Consider the following 18,549-nt stretch of genomic DNA (forward strand, 5'->3'; position numbering starts at 1 on the left):
TTGTGATGGTTTTTGTTTTATTTTATTATATTTAATTTTATTACAAAGGGAACTGCAAGACCAGTCTGGTCTATGAAGTGAATCTATGACAGCCAGGTCTGTTTCTTAACTGAAAAAAAGAAAGAAAGAAAGAAAAAAAAAAAAAAAAAAAAAAAGGAACAGTAGCTCATCAATATACAAATACATATTCTGCTGGCAAAAATGAAACAAAACTAAATTTTTCGTTATCTGAAAAAGTCACATTTATAGCCTAAGTCCATGGTTTGCTTGTTATAAATTATGCTATTTGTTATTAAATCATACTTCATTTTTAGTGCCTTATATATGTCCTTTGAGAACTAGAGAAATAGCAGCTTAGCAGGAAGGGTCGAAATTGAGGTACTGAGCTCCAGGCTAGCCTAAGCTACATAGTAGGACTCTGTTTTAAAAGAAGAGAGAAAGAGAGAAAGAGAGATCTACCAAATGATGCATGAGTTAACTATTAACTGAATGGTTGTGTTGAGGTGAAAACCACATTTAGAGTAATGTGTTGTCTTCTTTTCTTAAGGTACATAATGCTGACTGATATCTGATATTCAGATTGTTGGCCTCTCTTTCTGTTTATTATTGGTTTGACTATTTGCAGTTTTATATATTTCTATATGAATTTTGGAATTGAATTTCTATTTCTGTGGAGAATGTGATTCAAGTTTGATGAGAATCATAGTGGAACTATAGACCATTTTGGTAATATAACCATTTTCATAACATTCCTCCAATCTCCGAACATGGAGATAGGTCTTTTGCCTCCTTCATTTTTCTGTGTCTTTTTTAAAAAATTTATTTTATTTGATTAATTTCTTCAGATTACATCTCAATTTTTATCACATACCTAGTATTGTCCCATTCCTCCCTCCCTCCCACTTTCACCCTATTCCCCTCTCCTATGTCTGTGACCAAGGGCGACCTCCTCCCTCAGTATATGGTCAAAGGTTATCAAGTCTCATCTTGGTAGCCTGCTTATCCTTTCTCGATGCCACCAGGCCTCCCCACAATGGGGAAGTCACCAGAGTTCATGTCCAAGACTGTCCTTGCTCTCTGATCAACTGTGGAGAGTGTCCTGTTCATTGGCTAGATCTGAGAAGGGGTTCGATGTTTACTGCAAGTATTGTCCTTGGTTGTTGCAGTAGTTTGAGCTGAACCTCTGGGCCCAGATCCGCCCATCATAATATTCTTGTTGTAGGTTTCTAAGGCCTATTATTTCCTCATTCTCCCATACTTCTCTCACCTAGAGTACCAAAAGGATGTCCTCACAACTATCCAATCTCCTCATAAGTGAAGACTTTCATGAGATATGCCTCTTGGGCTAGTGACCAACTATAAGTGGGTATATACCATGTGAGTCTTTCTGCTTCTGGGTTAACTCACTCATTATGATCATTTCTAGTTTTCTCCATTTCTCCACAAATTTTGGAATTTCTTTGCTTTTTATAACTGAGTAGTATTCCACAGTGTAAATGTACCACAGTTTTTTAAAATCCATTCTTTGGTGGAGGGGCATTTAGGTTGATTTCAGGTTTTGGCTATTACGAATAAGGCCACTATGAACATGGTTGAGCATATGCCCTTGTTGTGTGGTAGAGCATCTTCTGGGTATATTCCAAGGAGTAGAATAGCTGGGTCTTGAGGAAGAAATGTCTTAAAGTTTCATTGTAGAAGTTTTTCAAGGCCTTGGTCAAATTTCTTTTCAATAGAGAAATGTCCTTTTCAAGTGACCATGTTATCCTAAAAATGGCTTTCCTAATACTTTTACTGCCAGTGTGCCTAGATATAAAAATGCTTCTGGATTTTGCATGTTGATCTTGTATCCTGGCGTGCTGATAACAATATAAGGGTTCTCTAGTAGAATTCGTAGGTCTTTTTGTTTTTGTTTTTTGTTTTTTTGAGACAAGGTTTCTCTGTGTAGCCTTGAATATCCTAGACTTGCTTTGTAGACCAGATCAGCCTCAAACCCACAGCGATCCGCCTGCCTCTGCCTCCAAAGTGCTGAGGTCTTTTAAGCACAGGTGCCTGCTATCTTCAAATTGGAATAGGCTGGCCTTCTAACTCTTTTCCTTCTCTTATTTTCTTGTTCTAAGACTTAAATCACTTTGAAAGTGTTGATAATTGCCATTATTGTCTCATTTCTATTTTAGAAGAAATTCTCTTAAATTTCTCTTATTTGTTGAATGCTGTCTAATGTTTACTATATTAACCTTTAGTATTTTAACATATATGAGTCACATTCATAGTTTCTTCAGAAGTATCTTTAATCATGAAGGGATGTTAAAATTTGTCAAGTGACTTTTCTGATATCTTGAGGTGATTCTACAACTTTTGTCTTTAGTCTATTTATATGGTGTGTTGCATTAGCTGCTTTGCATATGTTGAATAAAACTTACACTCCATTGAGAAACAAATTTGATGGGTACTGTAGCCCTTAATACATTCTTGAATTTATTTCCAAAATATTTGTGGTAACATTTGCATCCATATTTTTCACAGAATTTAGAATTAATTTGTGTGTGTGTTTACTTTTCCATTTAAAAAATTCTTTGGTTTTAATGTGTTCACTTCACGTACCGGTTGTAGGCCCCTCACTCATCTCTTCCCAGTCCCTCTCTCCCTCCCTCCCTCATCCCCCTGTCCCCTCCAACAGTCCTCATAAAAGGGAAACCCTCCACCCCTATCATTTTACCACACCCTCTCAAGTCTAATCTGGACTATATGCATCCTCTTCCTCTGTGGCCTGGTAAGGCTTTCCTGCCAGAGGGAAGTGATCAAAGAGTGGGCACCAGTGTCCATTTCAGAGGTAACACCTACTCCCCATATTGTGGGACCCACAAGGACACTGTGCTGCCTATTGGCTACATATCAGCAGGGTGTCTAGGTCCTCACCATGGTCCTTGGTTGGTGAATCACTTTCTGAAGCACTTCCATGCCTCCCCTCCCCCAGGCTCAGATTTTTTGGCTTCATTGATTTCCTTGTGGAGCTCCGGTCCCCTCTAGGTCCTACTATCCCCTAACTCTTTCCTAAGATTCCCTGTGCACCTCTTCAAATTTTGGCTGTGAATCTCAGCATCTGCTGGGTGGAGTCTTTCAGAGAACCCCCACGGTAGGCTCTCTGTACTGTTCCTTCTCTTCACCTGCTTCTGGTTTCTATTCTATTTGCCCTTTTGAATGAGAATTAAGCATTCTCCTTGATATTTAGCCTCTTCGGATATGTGTTTTGTAGTATGGTTATACTAAGATGTTTCAGCATAAAACAAAAAAACATTTGCTCAACTATATTCATAGCAGCTTTATTCATAATAGCCAAAACTGGAAACAACTTAGATGTCCCTAACCAAAGACAGATAAAGAAACTGTGGTACATTTATACAATGGAATATTACTCAGCTATTGAACAAGGAAAGCTTGAAATTCGGGGGCAAATGGATGGAACTAGAAATGATCAGCCTGAGTGAGGTAACCCAGACCCAGAAAGACACACATGGTAAATATTCACTTATATCCATTTTTTTTTTATCAAAACTGGCCTTAAGAATGAGTTGAGTTGTGCTTCTTCATTTCTGCTTGTGCAAGAGTTTTGATGCTAAACTTTCATAAAATTTATTACTTTTAACTAGCTTTTTCCTTTTGATTGGTAAGTAGAGTCGATTAATATTTAGAGTCAGTGTTGATATTTATACTTTGCAATTATTTTGATATTCTTTGCCAGCTTGTGTTCTTAGCTTTTCCTTGTATTTTATTGAATTTTAGCTGTGTTTCCTTTCCTAGTTTTCTTGGCTGTGATTATTCATTTTTCCACTGGAAGTGTTGTTTCTAGTATGTAGCATTGTGATTGTGATTTTTGTTGTTATTATTGCTGTTGAGTAGGAACTATGGAAAGATGTTTATATTATGAAAAAAAAGTTTTTATTTGTTCTTAAATTATAGAAAATAGTTTTGCTGGGTACAGTAGTCTATATTGGAAGTCAGGGTCTTTTAAGACATGTTTTCCCTATGCCAGATAAAGTTGTAACTCTGATCTGTAATAAGCTCCATACTAAGTATGGACTGAGCTAGGAAATATCTCTGTCCCTGGTAACATCATGGAACAGGTCTATCTGAAGTGGACACTCTGCATAAACATCATTAGTTGACTTCTTGTTGTTTTCACATTTGGGCAAAATGCCTACTTAATCCGAACATTTCTAAAACAAACTTAAAATAATATAAGAAATAAAACTTTTATCTTAAAATAGAAAAAAACCCACAAATGTATTACTGTGTCAAATGGAAAAATTTCAAAGGAGACTCAAACGATTGATGAAATTAGATGTAATTCTGATGAAAATTTTCGTACCTGTGGTACACAAAGTCAAATAGGTATCCTGGCCATTTCCACCAACATTCTTACCTGTTCAGGACTTGGATTCTTTTTGTGTGAGACTCATGAAAAAGTCAAATATCAGCATCAATCTCTGTTATTTAGAGAAGTCAGCAGTCCTACTTGCCAGATTGGGTGATGCTTTGATCCTACTGTATGAGTGCATGGAAGAAGTAGAAATAAATGTTTGCCTTTCTTTCTTTTCCCTTTGAAACATTTGCATCTTAAATCCTGACTACTTTGTTCACTTTCTGATCATCTCAAGAATCTGATTTATTTGTTTAATTCTGCTTTTAGAATTCTACAATGAAGTCTTATTTGGATCCAATAGTTGTACTGAGGCCAAAGTTAAATTATGTGACTTTCAGTTAGCTTTATAGTTGAATATATATTTATCAGGTAAAGCATATATATATATATATATATATATATATATATATATATATATGTATATATATATATGTACATATATATATATATAGGTACATATATGTGTGTGTTAATATGTGTGTTCATCAACTCTTAGCATTTTTATTCTTTTTATATGTGTGTAAATTTTTCAACATTTTTACTACCAATATAGAAACATTCACAAATAGGATATAGAATAAAGTCATAAAATATCTACACACACACACATACACACACACACACACACACACACACACACACACACACACACTTCCTAAAACAGATACAAATTCACAGTATAACAGTATAAACTGATAACATGACCCTTACAACATGTGGTTGAGAACAAGGGTTTTATTGTAAATGTGAGGGGCAGTACCTCTTCCAGAGGTATCTGGAAGATTTAAGATCAAGAAAGGAAATAGTAGACTATATATGGCTAGAAGATTGACCTTGGCCATGATAGGAGGAGGGAGGAATGAGAAAAGAAGACAAAGAAAGTGATAGCAAAGGAGGCAAAGGAGAAATCCAAAAGAAAACACTTGGGAGAAATGGCAAGGTTATATAGTAATGAAAAGCTGGCAGAGAGAATTGAATATGTAGGGCCAGGGTGAGAAGACCTGAGAAAATCCATCGGTAGTTATGATATGAGTGAGTATGGAGATTGGCATGAAGTTTGGTATGTGAACAGGCACCACAGACAGCTATCTGTGCCTTCTGACAGTGATAGAAAAATGGCTTTTTTGATAGAAAAGAATGGTCGCTGAATTTGGCAGAGTGAAACTTCCTTTGGATCTGACAACAACTAAGATAATAACTTGGTTACTCAAATAAAACCTTTTTCATTAACAATTTTCATTAACAATTTATTAATATTTCATATATAATAATAAACCTGCTGCTGAGAACACTAGGACCTCATTATTCTTTTATAATACTTATTAAATTATAACTAAGAGACATAACTTTGAAGCTACATTTAATAATGTTTAGTACATGCATTATAATTTCATTTAAAATTATGATTGAAATATAATGAGTGATGTAAAATAGTAAATAGTTAATATGAATTTAAAATTTTAGATAGGCCATTAAGTCTTTAAACACAGTTATACACTAATTTATTCTTATAATTATTAGGAATTCACATGTATGTACATATTTTAGGAAGTGTCTACTGTATTGCTATGGTATACCTCTCAAAAGGCCCTTACTCTTAGCTGTCCCTCCTGTATTCTCTTCATCATTTCCTTTTCCCCTCCCCCTTTCCATTTAATCCTTTCTTAAAGGATGCCTCTATCACATCCCTCCCTTCAGGGCTCAGGGAAGCCTGAAAAGGAAGATGCAGAAATAGTGACTTTCGTGTATATCCTATGGGTTTGTCTGTGTTTGATGTAATTTCCTGAGTCTGTGAATGAAAATGTGTGAAACTCTGCATGTGTATCTGATTCTAGTGCCTTCCTTTTACCTCTATTTCTTTTTAAAATTTGTTTTATTTTCCAGTATGTTAGTTTTTGTTTCACATTATTATATTCACTTTATTATTTTCTCCCAGAAGCCTATTTATTTTCTAATGAGAGACAAAAAAGGGGGCTTATCTGGATGGGAGAAGAGGTGGGGAAGATCTGGGAGAAGCACAGGGAGGGAAACCATGCTCAGGATCTATTATCTGAGAAAAAACTATCTCAATAAAAGAAAAACAAAATGTATTTGGGGTGTATTTATAAATACATACATTCACACGTAACTATAGTAATTCAAGATAAAAATATTTTCAATAAGAAAAATTGACAGTGAGTGCTCATTTATCAAATGTTTAAGGAAAATATTAAAAAGCTACATGTTTTCAGGAGACATTATATAACCTTTCTGGAGAGAAGAATGTGGGCAATAAGAAGAAAATATTGAAACATTGTATATATTCTTACTGTTTAAGTAACTTAGGCACTGATAATTATAGTTACGAAGCTAAGGAGAGGGCAAAATTGAGTAGACAATTGTAATAAACAACTTTAGTTTGTTCTGCTATTCCTGAGCGTAAGTCTCAGTTCATTGTTACTATTTACATGACATTGGGAAAATATTAGAATTAAGTATACTTGTTATTATTAACAATTAAAATTTACATGACACGTGGCATTTGCATAGGGGTAACACAAAAATACATATAGCTACATGACAAATAATAAGCACTCGAAATATTTGTAAATCAAGCAGTCCATGTTGTATGTGTTGGGAATGGACAAAAATAGGGATTTCAACAGAGTGACAAAGTAAATGTCAAATACATCTTTATCCTTGATACCCTATGATCATATAGATGGGGAGGAGGTCCCTCTAGGTCACAGTCATAGGGGAGGGGAGTAAAGGGAAAATGGGAGGGAGGGAGGAATGGGAGGATACAAGGGATGGGATAACAATTGAGATGCAATATGAATAAATTAACAAAATATATTTTAAAAACTTAACTTTTAATGTAAATGTCTCTAATTAAAATCAAATACTTGCACAAGTGTTATATTTTCAATGTTGATATTACTTTTAATAATGATATACATAAAGCCCATATTTACTAGAAAATATTTACTCTTTACATATACCTACTATAAAAGATGACTTTTGAGCTATCATTGGATTACAATGTGTTTATTTAATGGAGCTGTTCTGATTCCTATGCAAAAAATTTGAACCAGAATAATTCTAAATCAGGATTATACATCCAAATTCTTCCTTGTGTTTTCTAGATATATCTTTGTAGCTATATCAACTTAGGAGGTTAAAACTATTTTCTTGTTATCAATATAAGGGCTACATTAAAATGCTCGACATCTAATTGAAATAAAATACATATAAAACCCATCAATTTTGCTTTGACCACAATTCAATATACTGCATAAATGTTTCTTAGTAATTCAATAAAATCATGAAGGAATTAAAATTAGATTTTGCTTCTTTATCTACTAAAACAAAACGAAACAAAACAAGACAAAAATCAAAAACAAAATGCATATGCCTTATACCATATTTACTGTGTTATAATTTATTTTTCCTTCTATTGAGAATAATGAATTTATCTGGTTTGCACATTGAAATAAACCAAGGAAATATGAATACTTGCTAGTGTCCATCTCAATTACCGATACATTAACTTGTTTGGTCTGGAATTTAGTCTAGACGAAGAGGTTGTTTAAAGTTTCCACAAATGAGCTCTAAGCACACCGGAGACTAAGAAAAAACTATGACAGTAGAAATTAACAGTGATGGGAAGTTTCTAACCAGTTACCTTTCTGTCCCGCAATGCCATAGTATCCTTCAATGTGGAATGGGTTTGCATCTTTGTGTTCACTGGGTTTCATACGTTGTTGCATGAGGTGAAGATTCTCATAAATATCCAGCTAACAGCTGACATTAAGATTTATTCATCTAGCCAATGGTCAGAATATTCTCCACAGTTGAGTGGAGAGTGTGATACGACTTTCTCACGTACTCTGGTGCCTCACATTTGACCATGTCCCCTGGAGGGGGAGACCTGGTGGCACTCAGAGGAAGGACAGCAAGTAGCCAAGAAGAGACTTGATACCCTATGAGAATATACAGGGGGACGTAATCCCCCTCAGGAACAGTCATAGGGGAGGGGAATAATGGGAAAATGGGGGTGGGAGGAATGGGAGGATACAAGGGATGGGATAAACATTGAGATGTAACAAGAATAAATTAAAAAAAAAAAAGATTTATTCCTGTAAGTCTTCAATTTCTTATGTTAGTTCCCTTCTATTCACTTTCCAAAAGGATTGCATACTTTTTATGTTCATGTTCTCAAAACAAGGATAGGAATGGGGCTGATGAAGCACACAAACACCCCCCATCCCTATAATGAAGGAAATTATTCTGCCTAAGGTGATAAGTTGGATCTTGATTTAAGATTGTGGGGAAATGGAAGTTCATTGGAGGTCAGTGATTTTGGGGAGACGGGGCATTTATGTAAAATCTTACATCGGGCATAACCAGAAGATGTACGAAGAAAAATGAAAAGGGTCAACATAATCGGTAAACCGGAAAGCTAACGACAGGGAGTATGAGTGACATCAATGATGGTGAAAAGAGCACATAACATGGAACCTCATCTTCCAACGGGATATATTTTTAACAATCCGTAAGAGTAGGGATGGAGCTAGTAAGTGTTTTATTAGGGACACACTTCATTCCCAAAACATGTTTTTCTTCTTGTTATTGAGAAATAAGAAGGGATTTGGTTACACTAAAAATCTGTGTGAGAGATGGTAGTGTCTGGTTCTGATGTGATAGAACAGATCTTAGAAAATAAAAACAGACTCACTAAATATATTTAGGATGCATTTGCACATTCATTCTGTAACCCTATACTATTTATTCAAATTATATCTTACATCTTGTATTTGCAAGTATTATTTAGAATGATATAATCCAGGTTAAATCTATATAATGTAGTAGTTACAGACAGTAGCCTACAGTTTATTTCAAGGATTGAATAAAATATATACAAAATATTTTAAAATGTGTCTGGTACATCTTTAATGTTGCATTTTAAGTATTTTGAGTAATATAGTAATATATGAAGAAATAATGTTTTCTAATTAAGTTTAACTCTGTATTATTATAGGCACTGAGTAAATAACAGTGAAGGTAATAATTTGTACATTTTTGGTGGGAGTTATTTAATTACTTTACAGCCTGACCCACCCCCTCTCCTCTTCTCCCAGTTTCACCCCCCCCTACCCCATGCCCCATTCTCTCTCTCCTTCTTCTCAGAAAAGAGGATGCCCCAAACGGTAGCTACCCACCTGGCACCTCAAGTCTTGACAGGACTAATAGCATCCCCTTAATTGATGCCAGACAAGGCAAACCAGCTAAGGGAAATGGATCCAAAGGTAGGCCTCTACCCCCTTGTTAGGGAATGCACATGATGACCAAGCTCCACATCTGCTACATATGTGTCCAGGGTCTAGGTACAGCCAGTACATGCTGTTTAGTTGGTGGCTCAGTCTCTGTAAGCCACCATAAGCCCATATTAGTTCATTCTGAAGGTCTCCTTGTGGTGTCCTTGATCACTCCAACTCCCTCATTCCTTCCTCCCATTCTTCCACAAAAGCCTTCAAGCTCAGCCCATTAATTGGCTGTGAGTCTCTACAACTGTTTCCATCAGCTGCTGGCTGAAGCTTTGCAGAAGACCGTTATGCTAGGCTCCTGTCTCTAAATATAGCAGAGTTTCATTAATGGTGTCAGGGGTTGGCTTTTTCTCATGGGGTAGGTATCTATTATTGGTTTACCATTCCTTCAATCTCTGATCCATCTTTATTCCTACAGTGTCTCTTGCTATTCACGTAAGCTTAGTTAAAAAAAACCCAGGGGCTGGAAGGTTGAGCAGCTCATGCCCCCCATGCCTTCCCCATAGCTCTCTTCCTTTTTTCCTTTTAAGCTTAGTGAGTTAAAATCTAGTTGTTTGACTCTTTTGTCTTTATTTTAATAAAAGTGTAGTCCGGCCTTGGCCTTTTGCAATCCAGAGGCCCCCTTCTCCTTCCCTGGAAGGGATTCAGATTTTTCTTCTCTCAAGCCGGCTGAGCGCAGCTGCCTGGCGCTTTCTCCCTTCTCAGAAGGTCTCCCTCACGACTGGTTCTCAGGACAGGACATTCTTCAGCTAGCCTCCAGAAGGCTGAGGAAAACTCTGTGACCAGATTCTCAGACCAGCCTCTTGGAGAAAGGAACCCACATTCCTACACTTCTTGTAGGTGAGAAAAATTTGGAGTCAATGGAAATAAAATAGACAAGAAAAGCAGATTGGGAGAAGGAACTGGATCAGTGAGGGAATGGGAAGTGAATGAGGGAGGGCAGGTGAAGGGAGCATGGGGCCTGACAGAAATGGATTGAGGGGCATCTCTGAACTTGATTTATATCTTTAATACTTATCTTAAATTATACTGAGAGATATGAATTTAATTAAATATTAATAAAAATAATTAAAGAAGTTGAATAGTGGATAAAAGCACTGGCTGTTTTTCCAGGAACTCCTGGTTCAATTCCCAAAACTCCATGCTAGCTCAGTGCCATCTGTAACTCCTGTTTTCAGGTGATAAAATACCTTGTTCTGGCTTACATGGGTGCCAAGGATTCAAGTGATACACAGAAATAAATGCAAGGAAACACCCATGCACATAAAATTTACATTATCTCAAACAATACACAGACATTATGTTTAAATTGATATTTTTGTTCTCTCATGAAAAGAACAAGGGTGGTTATCAGGGTTTGTTTAGATATTTTTAAAAATAACAATGCTGCATATACATCAAGAAAGACAATAGTAATATATTCTTATGTTCTAGATTTCTGAACAGCAAGCACAGATAAACCTGGTGGACTCCCTAAAACGGAGATCCCTAAAACGAAATCTCAAAAGATGAGGGGAGTGATTCTGAGTTTAAAACCACCAAAAATGCTCACAAGAACAGAACCATGTCTCTGAAATTGAACAGTAGGATAAAATCAGAATGACAGGGAAGAAACAGCACCAGCAAATAAAGATTTCATTTTTTACTGGATCCTATGGAAATCTACAAATATGTCCAGGATGGATGTATCTATCATTTACGTTTCTGTCCTATTTATATCATAGTTGTGTGGTTAACAGGGACCATTATTTCATGATATGGAATTCTTTGAATAGAAGCTTTTGTTTTCTGACTGGCGATATACAGAACTGAACAGTTCTGAGGTGCTTGTTATAATCTGCCACTCTCCTATGCCTTCCTTTCCCTTTACCTACTTTATAAGACATAGGTTTAATGCATCTCTCTATCAGTTCCCATTTCCTGCTCTATATTCTTTGAGAGTTTTTCCTATATTAATGCTCATGAAGAATTGTAAACAAAATTTTCCACTTAGTGGAAATCAATTTGCACAATTATTAAAAAAAAAAAAGATTGTCAATAAATTTGAAAAAAACTGTATGGATTAGAAAATAAAGATAGTGGCTACTAATTCAATTAGTACTAATTTATGAGCCTTTCATTTTATCAGTACTAGTTGTGATGTTTTTCTTTTCAGTTATTGTTTATTAATCTCGATCTTATCTCTTTTGTTTAATTTGTTTGAAGGTTTTGTCAATCCATCCTGGACATATTTGTAGATTTCCATAGGATCCAGTAAAAACTGAAATCTTTATTTGCTGGTGCTGTTTCTTCCCTGTCATTCTGATTTTATCCTACTGTTCAATTTCAGAGACATGGTTCTGTTTTTGTGAGCATTTTTGGTGGCTTTTGGTGGTTAATTTTTTCAAATAATCAATCATTTCTTATGTGTATTCTTTGTAGTGGACCATTGTTGTTCCTTCTATTTAATAAATTTCAGCCTTAATTGTACTTATTTTTCTCACATTCTTTGGGGAGAAGTATTAAAAGACAAGGTTTTTCTAAAGTACATCATTAAGTCATTAATTTGATGTCTCTCAATACTCTTGATGTAGTCATGCGGTGTTACAGTCATTCCTCTGCGGACTGCCTTCATTATGTCCCATGGATTTTACTAGGCCATGTTTAATGTGATTCCTCAGTAATTGCTACATTCTTTTGACAAGAGAATACTATCATTATAACTTCACCATAATTAGTTTAGTGTGATTCTGGTAGTTAGCATCATTGTGGGATTAAGAAGGGGTGATGCTGCTTAAACAATAAAACAGCACTTCCTTTACCTAGGTAAATAAAAAATAGTAATGCCCCCAGAAGGTAACACTATTAAAGAAAGGTAAAAATAACATGATATAAATTTTATTGTTATGTATGACAGATAAATCATTAATTTCAGAAATGAGAATATCTTATAAATTATATCTTAATAAAATTTGTGATGTAATTATAATCTGTTTAGCATGGATATTATAAATTCAGATATGTGAAAATTATACAAGCTGTTATATATCTTGAATATTATTTTGTAATCTCCTGTAGTAAAAACACATAAGGCTTTTACATATGACAGTAGAAGTATCATGTGCTTTTGTGTTTACTTACATTAAATATATAGAAATACCAGAAGAAAAATATTCTTGCATGCATTATTTTTCCATTACTATTAATGAAAGGACAATTAGTAAAATAAATAAGATTCCAGAAGAATTCCACAACTTTCAGAGCAAGTGTCATCACTTACAGAAATCTATATTTAACCTAGAACACTACTCAGGAGTGTAGAAATGATAAATATTTGTAATTTAAAGTATATGCAATCAACATATATTTTTCTCATTTGTGGTGGCACTCAGAGGAAGGACAGCAGGTTACCAAGAAGAGACTTGATACCCTATGAGCATATACAGGGGGAGGTAATCCCCCTCAGGAACAGTCATAGGGGAGAGGAATAATGGGAAAATGGGAGGGAGGAAAGAATGGGAGAATACAAGGGATGGGATAACCATTGGGATGTAACAAGAATAAATTAATAAAAAAAAATTTGAAAGTAGGCAGGTAAGTATATTTTGGGTGCACAAGTATCCTCACCTCTTTTTTTTTTCAAGACAGAGTTTCTCTCTGTATTCTTTACTATCCTAGTTTTGCTAGGTATACTAGACTGACAGATATCTGCACACCTTTGGCTTCTAGAATGTTGAGATACAGGCATGTGCCACTGTGCATGGCTCTAAGTGTTCCTTTTAAAGGTAAATAAATTCACACACTTGATGACATGCAAAACATTTTTATCATTATCCATCTTCCAGATACTCATTTACACCATGCACCAACCCATCTCTACAGAAGATATTAGAAAGATAAATTAATAAAATATATTTTAAAAAAAAGAAAACCCCAACACAATGAGGTAAAGCACATCCATGTTTATCTCATCTAAATTGTAAATTACTTCGGAATCAATTTTATATAGTGTACTTACCAAGGGGTTTACTATAGTATTGTTGGTGAGAATTTAAGAGACTCCTACTTCTAATTCAGTTTTTCTCATGCCATTAGGTAAGTCACCATGACACGAATGTAGAAAGGCAAAGTCCTGCTCATAAACTATAAGTATTTATGTTGCTGTAAAATGGCTTTACATGACTTTTCCTTTTCTGCTTTACAATATCATTCCCACTAAATTTTCAGGTGTTTTATCATTTGATGTTTTGCCCTTGTAAATATTACTACATCACTCATCCAATGAAATGCTACCTCATTCATATACAAGTCAGAAGCAGAGTGTTTGTTTTTCCATTGTTTAAGTAATTTATTTATTTTGTCTTTATCCTTGACTTTGCAATATTTCACTTACTGAAATCTTTGATAATATGTGTTATAGATATTCTCAGAACTATATGGTATTCATATTTTAATATGGTAGTATAATACATCTCTTTTATATTCATTCTACACTAATATAATATATTACTACTATGATGGATGCAAATTAATAGATATAGATATTCATTTAATGTAATCTTAGTACTTCATTGTATTTGTCTTCACTGCAAAAGTAATTTTAAAAGTATTCCTGCAGAAGAGCATAATTGAATAATGCACTTATTAAAATTAATTCAATACATTTTCTTGTCTGACTTATAAGCACAGTTCTTGATTACATATTACCTTTCCAAAATCACTAAATTAAATAAAATTGAGGAAATTACTTTCTATTCATACCAAATGAAGACAAAGCAGGTTGGTAGTGGAAAGATTATTGATTTTGAAGGCTGATCATTTACATTCTGTTCATAAGTTTACTAGATTTAAGATTTTTGTGAAAATACTTTAGTTCCTAGATGTTTGTATTGCCAGTATTTAGCTCAATGACCTTTTCCTTGTATTGCTTGAGACATAATTTAAACCATTTAAAGAAATAAAGGTGAATATTTTTCAAAACGTACGCTAAAAACAATCCTTGTTTTCTCTGTGTCTAATTCCCAATTCTTTGCTTTTGTGAGATAAACAGAAGCAGAGATTTCAAATAAACATGATGAAGTGAGGCTCTGAGTTTTTTTCAGAAATAATGAAGAACTTTGGCATTTGGTTTCTTAGTGTGGACATGATAAATTTCTGCCAGGAATACTGGTGTCTAGAGTTAAAAGAGGATTATAAAAACATTGACAACATCCACACATCTCTAGAGATCCACTTAGTATATACTTCAAGTAACTATTTGTATTTGGATGGTTCTCCAAAGAGTACACAAAACAAAATGAAACAAACACACAAAACACAGTATAAGACATGCTTTTCATGCTCAAACATGGTATCTATATGAATGGAGTTCTTGTTGGTTTCTGTGTTTATGCCAAGACCCTAACCTACAAAGGACAGCTTAAAACAATATCACCAGACACACACAGCGTTGTAATCATCTCATCTCTCTTTATAATGACCTTTAAGTTTGATGTTGAAAGTGCATTGCAGGTTTTCCAAGGTTCCCAGTGGGAAGCTCTTGTTTCTGCTCTTGGCAAGTCCCTTCATTGGAGAGGACAGTCAGCCCTTCCATGCCTATGTGAATATTTGGGGGAAAGCTAGATTTTTTTCCTGTTCTGCTTTGTAATGCTTCCTACTTTCTTTGCTATTGATACAAGAGACTTTCAGTCATTCCAACCTCTTATGATAGTGTGTCACAGCTTTCCCCAATTTATTCCCTTATGAATCAAGGAGATTGTGCCTAGGTGCTAACTGATATTTATTGCCTCAGGTATTGTTTTTCTTTTATTTTTTAAATTACTTGCTCAATATTACAATACAAATGCAAACATATATGTGCATATAGCATAATAAAAATTCATAGTCTAGAGAAAGGAAAGCCATATCCAATATCCAACATGTTTCCCCAAAGTGCCCCTTTGTGCCTTCATCATTTAATAATAACTTTTATTTAAGTTCATCTGAGTACATATTCTCACCAACAATTATTAAATATCTAAGAAGATTTCCTCATTATTTTCTTCTGAGAAAAGAAAAGGGAAAATCTTCTTGAGTATTACAAGAAAATATTGAGGAGTAAAGCCAAGGAAAACAAGTCATCAGTTATCATTGAAAATGATTTTTGTTCTAATTCTCTTGTATATGATGTTCCCAACATTGTGTTACTACCAGGCCAGGCTAGCTTTAATCACTTCAGTCCTCTTCCTGTCCTCCCAAACAAGGAGAAAGACTGTTTGTTCTACTGAGTTTTGACTAATCATACTTCATGCCTCTACAAGTTTAATTTGGTTCAAGAATTACTGCTGCAAAGCTGCAATTTCTTTCCACTGCAGAAAAAACACTAAAGAAAAACATCAGTTTGATATACTGTCTTGCATGATACTCATCTAGAAGTTTCATTCATCTATATCTACTATTAGTAGATTCATAAATTAGTCAAATGAGTGAAATACAATACTTGCAATGCGATAAAATTTAACATCATTTTTCATATTTTTATATTGTAATATACACTGTGGCAAATTTTTCCCTTTGTAAACATTTGAAAAACACGCACTCTTCAAATCTTTATTTAAAGCCACAAATCATACTTTTTCTTTCTCACTAAGTTGCCAAAAATGTAATAACCAACTGGTAAGACTTTGCAAGCCTTCTTCTAATTTTCTTTCTCCTGTTGTGACAAAGACCAAATACAAAAGGTACTTGGGGAGGAAACAGTTTTCCCCTTGTAGGTTATAGTCAGTCATGGAGGAAAGCTACATGAGAACTCAAGGCAGAAACTTATAGCAGACAACAGCAAACAGCATTGACTACTGGCTTCCTTCTGAGCTCATGAACTACTCTTCTTTTATGTCCAAGCTCACTGGCATAGAGATGACACTACCCCTAATGGCCTAGGCCATTCCACATCAATTCACCATCAAGAAAACAATTTACAGGTCCATTTGGTGGAGGCACTTCCTCAGATGGTGTTGCTTCTTCTCATATGACTTTATATTTGTGTCTGGTTGAAACCTGAGGCTAAGTAGATGTATTAGTTTCTTATTTGCACTAAGGACACAGGATTTACATTCTAAGGCACTGTAGAATTTCTTAGTGCAAGGTTTCTTTATGTCTGATAACTCTTGGTTTTGTTTGTTTGATTTTTGAGACAGGGTATCTCTGTGCATCTCTGGTTGTTCTGGAACTCAGTGGTCTGCCTATCTCTGTTTGTCACCAGTGTTGGGATTAAAGGGTCCTGATTAATCATTGCATCTTACAAAGGACCTTCAACTGTGACTTAGATGTAGTGGTCCCCTTTTTATTCAGGTCCCCCTGGATAGGAACGTGACAACTGAAAATAAAGGAAGAATGAGAGATTGGATTAAATTAAACACATATAGAACTAGAATAACTAATAAGTCATGTTCATTAGTTTGAAGTCAAGTGTATGATATTAATAAAGATATAGACCATTTAGGGATATAGCTTAAAATAAAAGAATAAGATCAAGCTTTGACAACATTTACTCTATGAAGAAATTAAATTGTCTCTATTCTTTCTTAATTATAAGATCAGGAATAGTTTTGATTTATAATATTAATCAAGAAAATTCTTTATATCCTAATTTTGAAAATATGTTACAAATATGAGTAGCTTGTGAGGATCTGTAGTTAGGAGCAAATTCCACTGTTACATAAGACTCTAGTTTGGCTCCCAACATACATTTCTATTTGTTCACAACAATCTGTAACTCCAACTATAGAAGTTGGAGTTACCCGGAGGCACCTCTACTCATAGGCACATACCACACACACAAAAAGAAAACACATGTATACAGATAAAGAAAATGAAAATTAATTTTAAAACTTTAATTAAAGACACTATTCTGGTTATATAGAAAGAATGTGGCATACATAACAAAATTTTGTTATTATGTGTTTTGTGTTATATGCGTTTGTTGACATGATATGTGGGAGAATAAATACACATGAACGACTTCCACAACGTCCACGTGGAGGTCAACGAACACCTTCAGGAAGTTCATGCTCTCCTCCCATCCTGGTGGAATGAAGCACTTACATCTGTGAAGCTGGCTTGAAATCCCTAAGCTCTGCCTGCTTCTACCTCCCAAGTACAGGGGTCAAAAGCATAAGCCACTATGCTTGGTTAGGAATTGTTTTAGTGGCTTTCTTTGATCAGTTAGCAGATTTATAAAGTGAAGCAGCATTGTGATTGAAAGCTTGAAGAGATAAAAATACACATGAACAAGTCTCCTAGGAGCTAAGAGAGGAACTCTGAAGAGGTACTACGTTTAATATCTACAGTAGATGGTGATGTATGTTGTTACATAATGCATTGCATCTGAGTACATGGGAGACCACTGTGGAAAAATAAGAGCTTTTCATTTAGCTAATTCATGTGGGTGAGTACAGTTGAAGGAACAGATTGTACAGATAAGGATTATAGACATATTTATTATGTTTCCACCCTGAAAGTATATTGTGTACAAAATGATGTGCTTTAGTCCCAAAAGTAAGTAACAAAATAAGAATAGGGAAAAAAAAGATAAGGAAAAAAAATTGATTATCTATAAATGTTGCATGAAATATTTTTTAAAATAATTATTTATTTATTCACTTTACATCCTGATGGTAACCTCTCTCCTCCTCTCCTCCCAGTCCCAACCTCCTTCCCTATTCTTCCATCCCCTCACCTTACTAGAAAAAAGGAGGGCCCCCCGATATCAACCTACGTCAGATCATTAGTGTAAGTCCTGAGCTTATCCTCTTCCCCTGTGGCCTTGAGAGGTAGCCTGCCAATGTGGACTGATCACGAAGCAGA

At 34.9% G+C, this 18,549-nt stretch overlaps 1 protein-coding gene across 1 annotated transcript in view; it reads right to left on the bottom strand.

Annotated features, from left to right (window-relative positions):
- Klhl1 (kelch like family member 1) overlaps window positions 1–18,549 on the bottom strand; it is a 203,252-nt gene that overhangs the window by 47,748 nt on the left and 136,955 nt on the right. The window lies entirely within an intron of this gene.

The sequence above is a fragment of the Acomys russatus genome, chromosome 18, assembly GCF_903995435.1.
Source record: "Acomys russatus chromosome 18, mAcoRus1.1, whole genome shotgun sequence".
In the NCBI taxonomy this organism is placed as follows: Eukaryota; Metazoa; Chordata; class Mammalia; order Rodentia; family Muridae; genus Acomys; species Acomys russatus.